This window comes from Colobus angolensis, unplaced genomic scaffold (genome assembly GCF_000951035.1).
Source record: "Colobus angolensis palliatus isolate OR3802 unplaced genomic scaffold, Cang.pa_1.0 Scaffold15, whole genome shotgun sequence".
Classification (NCBI taxonomy): domain Eukaryota; kingdom Metazoa; phylum Chordata; class Mammalia; order Primates; family Cercopithecidae; genus Colobus; species Colobus angolensis.
This window is the reverse complement of record NW_012114599.1, coordinates 2,244,954-2,251,786: the sequence shown is the minus strand read 5'-3', so window position 1 is coordinate 2,251,786 and position 6,833 is coordinate 2,244,954. Positions and strand designations below refer to the sequence as shown.

At 48.8% G+C, this 6,833-nt stretch overlaps 1 long non-coding RNA gene across 1 annotated transcript; it reads left to right on the top strand.

Annotated features, from left to right (window-relative positions):
• The first annotated feature begins 1,247 nt into the window (after positions 1 to 1,247).
• On the top strand, positions 1,248 to 5,982 carry LOC105507402. The gene is made up of 2 exons (XR_001001090.1): positions 1,248 to 1,317; positions 5,053 to 5,982. It is a non-coding gene; the product is annotated as an uncharacterized LOC105507402 (long non-coding RNA).
• Positions 5,983 to 6,833: the final 851 nt, after the last annotated feature.

Below are 6,833 nucleotides of genomic sequence, written 5' to 3'. Positions count from 1 at the left end.
TGTCTCTTTTTAGCATGGCTTGGCCTCTGTCTGCTTTGATTTCTATGTGTCAATTTTGTGGTCAAACTCCCAAAGAGCAACCTCATTCCTCTAGGGAATGGGCTCCCTCAGTTTGCTCCCTTGAAACACCTACAATTCTTTATTCTCCTGGACCCTGCTCTATAGCCTCTGTGTTTTGCTGAGAAAATCAGAAATAACCAGAACCCAGACCTGGAAGCTAGACCTGAAGACATAGTTCATCCACCTCTTGGGCTCTGGGGCCTGCTCAGGGTGTGCACGCTGGGGAGTGGAGCACCCTCTCAATGGGCCTGCCTGTCCTCAGGCCCCATAACAGACAGTGGTCCTGAGCTGGGACAGCAGGATGACAAAGGCTTGCATTTGCACTCTGGAGCCAAAACATCACCGGATGGAAATTGAAGTAGAGAGAAAAAGAATGAGTTCAGGGGATGAGGAATCTATGATGTTAACTCAGGGGTACCACTAGTCCCCTAAAGCTGCAAATAACATGAATCAATCCCTCTCTCTCTCTCTTTCTTACACACACACACAGACACACACACACACACACACACACACACACTCACTCATCTTGAGAGCCTTCCAATTTTTTTCTGTAATGCACGGACCTCACAAAAAAATGACTCAGCCTTACATAAGAGATGGGAATTTGAGGGGGACCAGGAGGGTGATGACTCACTGCCTTGAAATTTCCAGTGGGATACACATGTTTTCTTAGATGACTTTTTAAACATTTATCTTTAATGATTGTCCAAAATAAATGGTTTGGGAGGCAAAACGGAGTAAGGATCCCACGTCAGGGCAGGAAAGAATAGTCATGATGGAGAGGAGAGGGCAGGAGGCTGAGGACAGGGCCCTTTCAGGTCAGGTCTCAGAATGTTCTGGTGAGAATCCAGAACTCTCCTCCCAGGACCTCAGGGCATTTCAGGAACCATAATAATACAACCACTTCATATAGCAAGAATCAGCCCCTGAGGCCTCCAGGAAGTACCTTGATTTGAAAGAGCTGTGACCAACCTCAGAGGCATTGACTACCACGCTGCAGAAGTCTGCCAGGCCGTGGTCCTCAGCCCTGTGCACAGGCTAAAACCCCAATCCCAGCTGCACCCCAGACCAATCAATTGACATCTCTGGAGATGGGGCCCAGGCATCCATCTATCTATCTATCTATCTATCTATCTATCTATCTATCTATCTATCTATCTATCTATCTATGTATTTTTGTTCCTCAGATGATTCCACTGTGCAGCAATGATGAGTAGCTGCTGGACTGGAGAGACTGGGGCCATTTTATACCAGGTGAGTAATTCAAGGTGTTGACGTCACCCTGATCCTTAGAGGGCTATTAGTCAATCCCTTGAATTTCAGATACAACCAGTTATCGCTGTCCCGGGAGCTTGAGATTTTTTTCTCCCTTTTCTGTTATTTGCAAAAAGCAAATCCCTGCAGGAAAGCCTGGTGGCTACACAGAGCTGACAAGGGGGCAGCTTGGGGAAGTGGGCCAGGCTTTGGGAGCAAGTGGGCCCCTACAAGGGGAAGGCCCTTGGATTCACCTACAGGCAGCCCAGAGCCCTCCGAAACCAACCTAACTCTTCCACGCCATGCCCGGCCTAGAGGCCCAAGGCCTCCAGCTGGATTGTACCAGCGATCTGCTGTCAGGGCGTCCAGCCTACGCCATCCATGGCTCCGCTGGCAAAACGATAAAGTCAAGAGCTTCATGCTGGCACTTAATGTTATACCCAATCTTCCTTCAATCTTCTTCTCTCTCTACCCAGTGCACATGGACCCTGCCCCACCAGGTTGCCCTTCCCCCACCCCAAATGCCCAGCGGGTTCCTACTTCCAGACTTCAGTCACACCCAACATTCTCTGGCTTACCAGTGTACAAGGTCTTCAGGCATCTCCTGTGGAATGCAAATTCCCCTGGCAGGAAAACCCTTGTGTCAGTCCACAGCTCAGGGGGGATCTACTGGAGATTGGGTGGAGGTACAGAGAACAGGTCCTGAGCACCAAGGGGAGGTGAGAGAAGGCAGCCGAAAGCATCCTGGGCACAATTCATCCCCATGGCCTCAGCCTCACCCCCAGACTCCTGGAGCCTGGGCATGGCTTCTGTGTGTGGCCGCTTGATGCCTGGTACTACCTGTCCCATTACCCGCCGACCTCCACAGGCATGTTCTGCTCTCCTCACCTTTGTGTGAGAACTTAGCCTCCCCTCCAAGAGCTGCCGAAAGGGGGCTGGTAACTCCAGGCCATATCTGTCCACACTGTCACATACTGGCTTTATGTCTGAAGGAAAGGGGTTTCATCTCCCTGAGCCTCCACTTCTTCCACTACAAAACAGAATTGTAAAAGCACTAGCCACAGAGATTCATTGTGGGGATTCAGTGAGGCAGTGCGGGTGAAGAGCACAGTCCTTTCAGAAAGGCTGTCTCATAAATGTCACCACCATTATGGTGCATGATTATGTATAATCCTTGCAAGCTCACTGGATTCCACATGGGACTGTAAGTGCCAGGAGGGTAGGGACCTTGCCTCCCTGTATGCTGGGTGCCCAGCATGTGCCTGGCACCCAGTAGGGACTCCACAAATATTACTTGAATAAATGAATGAGGCAGAAGCTATTATGATTATTTTGTTATTGTTCTCATTATCATTGTCATGGTTCTTATTATTGTTTTTATTGTTATTCTTATGAGGTCCTTCGAATAATGCCACCGGGCTTGAGAGTATTGTGCCCTCTCCCTGCCCCTCTCCAAAAGCTGCACTATCTCTCTGCATAGCCCCTGTTGGCTGTGAGCCTCCTCTAATTTCTTTGCAACCTTCCTCTTTGGGACTGCTGCTGTCCCCTGCCTCTCACTCTGCAGCTGTGAACCAGAGACACCTGCACATCCATGCGACTCCCTGCAGCCAAACGAACATCTTCACAAGGAACCCCGTGTGCACAAGGTCAGCCCCATGGGCGGGGAGTCCTACTAGGTGATTCAAAAGCCTATCCTTGAACACCCACTGCCAGGCAGCCTTTCCACCCGTGACTGAGGGATTGCTGCAGTAGGAAGCTGGGGAAAGTTCTGTGCTTGCCTCAGGTCAGTCTCTCCTGGAAATGCATGAACAGGGTACCCAGCCAGCCACACACCTCCAGTTCTTGACCTTTTTGTTTCAGACCTCATATCTCACCTACTCCCCTCCCTTTTCTCTCCATCTCTCTAAGGTGAGTCCCTTGTTAGCGAGCAGTCAATACCTCCCTGCTGCAGCTCCAGGGTTGATGGGAAGTTAGTGGTTCCTGAGCCTCTGCCTCCAGGAGCTACAGCTTGAATACCCTCACCAGCCTCTCTCCGCAGGGTCCTGACCTCTGGGAAAGGCTGGAACTAGGGATGAGGGTGGGAGTAGGAGGGTAGGGAAGGAGGTAGGTTGCAGCGCTTGTGACCCTGCTGTGTCCTGTTTCGCACCTGGGAAAACCATCTCAAGCAATGCAGACACTAAAATGGCACAGAGTTGGGACAATCTGCTTCACACACCTTCATTCTGAAGAAAATTGGAACCAGGCCAGGCACAGTGGCTCATGCCTGTAATCCCAGCACTTTGGGAGGCTGAGGTGGGCGGATCACGAGGTCAGGAGATCGAGTCCACCCTAGCTAACACAGTGAAACCCCGTCTCTACTTAAAATACAAAAAATTAGCCGGGCATGGTGGCGGGCGCCTGTAGTCCCAGCTACACAGGAAGTTGAGGCAGGAGAATGGCGTGAACCCAGGAGGCGGAGCTTGCGGTGAGCCGAGATCGCGCCACTGCACTCCAGCCTGGGCGACAGAGCGAGACTCTGTCCCCCCACCACCCCCCCTCAAAAAAAAAAAGAATAAAAGAAAATTGGAGCCAGACGCGGTGGCTCACCCTGTAATCCCAGCACTTTGGGAGGCCGAGGTGCGTATATCACTTGATTGACTTTCCCTCAAAAGAGTCACAGTAGGTCCCAAATATTCCCAACGTCTTCTTTATTTGTGTAGCAGTAAAAATGCAACCTGTTGCTCAAGACTTTAAGCCTTCCTTGACCTAATTAGTATTTTCTCCTGTGTTACTCTATACTGCAGGGCTACCACTGATTAGCCCAAGTGAAGGATGAGGGTGGCCTCATTCATCCAACACGCTGGTTAACTCTCATATCTATAGCAACAATTTTCAAAGGATTATTATAAAGCAAGGACCATCTTTGATAATCGTGTTTTTCTCTTTTTATTCAGAAGAGCCTTCTAGGTTCTTAGGGCAATGTTTCCTAAAGTCTATTCCATGAATCTTGAGCTTTGTGAGATGTTAATTGGTGTTTTATATACATTAAAAAGTCTAATAAGTTTGGGAAATATTGGATTTTTAAAATGAATATATTTAACTTTGGGAGGCCAAAGCAGGCAGATCACTTGAGGCCAGGAGTTCGAGACCAGCTTCGCCAACATGGCAAAACCCCATCTCTATTAAAAATACAAAAATTGGCCGGATTCAGTGGCTCATGCCTATCATCCCAGCACTTTGGGAGGCTAAGGCAGGCTAATCACATGAGGTCAGGAGTTCAAGACCAGCCTGGAAAAAGTGGTGAAACCCTGTCTCTACTAAAAATACAAAAATTAGCTGGGCATAGTAGTGCACACTTGTAATCCCAGCCACTCAGAAGGCTGAGGCAGGAGAATCACTTGAACCCAAGAAGCAGATGTTGCAGTGAGCTGAGATTGCACCACTATACTCCAGCCTAGGCAACAGAACGAGATTCTGTCTCAAAAACAAAAACAAAAATTAGCTGAGTGTGGTGGTGCATGCCTGTAGTCCCAGCTACTCAGGAGGCTGAGGTGGGAGAATTGGTTGAATCTGAGACTTCACTAAATGCATTAATGGTGGGTAAAGTGTTTTCCAAACTTCCTTGACCACTCAACACTTTTTTTGAGAGGATGCCACGTGACTGGTGTTTGTGCCAGACTTTGGGGAATTTGGTCTTTGTCAGGCTCAACACAACAAGGCTTCTCATTGCTCATTTTCTTGTTACATATGTTGTAGGATGTTACACAGAAATGCCTGGAAAGCAAGGAGCAGCTATCAGAATGTTTGGTGACGCAGCTCCTCCTGTCGTGGTTCCTTCAGCATGGACTTCACATTCAGCAGGCCCATGAGGTGTTCCCTTTCGGATGAGCTCCAAGGTCTTAAGAGAGCATCTCTGGTCTCCATGAGTCCCTCTGAACGACGGTCCTGAGCAAGAACCACCTATAACCATCTGCTCAAATTAACTCAGGGGAAGTCAAAGCTTTCTATGTGGAAGGTAACTGAAACCACATACACAGACCACTGCAGCACTCCTGACATTATGGAGCTTGGAAATGATTCCAAACACAAACATAGCTTGCTACGTGAGTGACATGTTTTTCTGTGACAAGAACTTGGAGTGTAATCCTTCCCCCATCAAGAATGTGACATCACACCTTATCAGATCGTATACATGAGCTACCAACCTCAACCACTGAACTTCAAACTACGTGAAAACCTAAGGGTTTGACAGACACTTTGAGAGCTTGGGCTGTGGCAAGCTACACTCTGTCAGCCTCTCTTCGACAGGGCCCCACCCTGCTAGCCTTTGAACTTGGAAGCCTCGCCTGCCAACACTGGTGCCGCCCTCTAGCATTGACGGACGGTATGTGTCTTTGTGAATCTCCGTTGTGTTGGACGGCTTCTCTCCCAAGAGCTGCTCTTATAAAAGAGACACGCCACACTTTAATGAGCCTTCGCTCTCCACCGAGGCCTGCTTCCATCTTAATTGAGCAAGTAGACTTTAGTAACTTTGGAACTCACTCACTCTGTGACTAATACACCCTGTCTACCCAGAGCATTCCCTGTGAGATTTGCTCATGTTGCTCTCCCCCTCCTTAAGCATTGTGAACCTAAGACAAATATCATCTTTGTAGGGCAATAAACCATGTGATTTGTGAAATCATACTTTGAGCATCTCCTAATTTTAACCATACACAATGCCTGAGAACTGGGAAATGAAGAAAGGAGGAATTGGATCTAAAAATGTGTTTAACAAAGTATAAATGCCATCGATATCCAACAACAGGGTGCCTGATCAGATAAACAAAGGCAGGTTACCTCTTCCAAATGTCATAGACTACACAACACATGGAAAGAGGGTCATGGTAGAATATGAGCTAAAAAGAGGCTGTAATGCTGAAGGAGGAGAATCGTTGGTTTACAAGATGGTGTGGAGTCTGCCATAGAGAGCATCTGTTTGGCCCAGTACCAGGAGGCCTCTTTGGTGTGAAATGTGAAGCCCCTAGGGAATGGCCCTGACAGGATAAAAGGAAACACAAAATGTGAAGGGGGCGGTGTGGGGATGGCTACTAAATTAAAAGAAATAGTAGGAATTTGAGAGAGTTGGGGCTGGCTGCTGGAGGAGACAGGAGCTGCCCAGTAGGACATCCAGGCATCGAGCGGGTGTCTGTGAAGGAGCGTGCACAGAGGAGTCCTCACGCCAGAGTCTTGGAGGTGCGGGACATTGTGTTTTAGTCATTTGCTCTATTATCACATAAGGTCGTGCCCCTCTTGATCCTCATGCCTTTAGTAAGCAACCAGGGCAGAATCTCTTAGCAAGGGAGAGCTGAACTGGGGGTGGCCCCCAGCCCCACCTGATGGAAATCCTCAGAGCAGCCTGGAGGTCTAACATACCCAGGTGTCAGGCAGGGCCAGCAGGAGACAGCACCACTCAGAGTGGATGAGTGAGCAGAGTTACAGAGGGACCATTTTCCAACGGTGTGGGCGGGCTTGGGGGAAACCAGATGCGGTCGGTC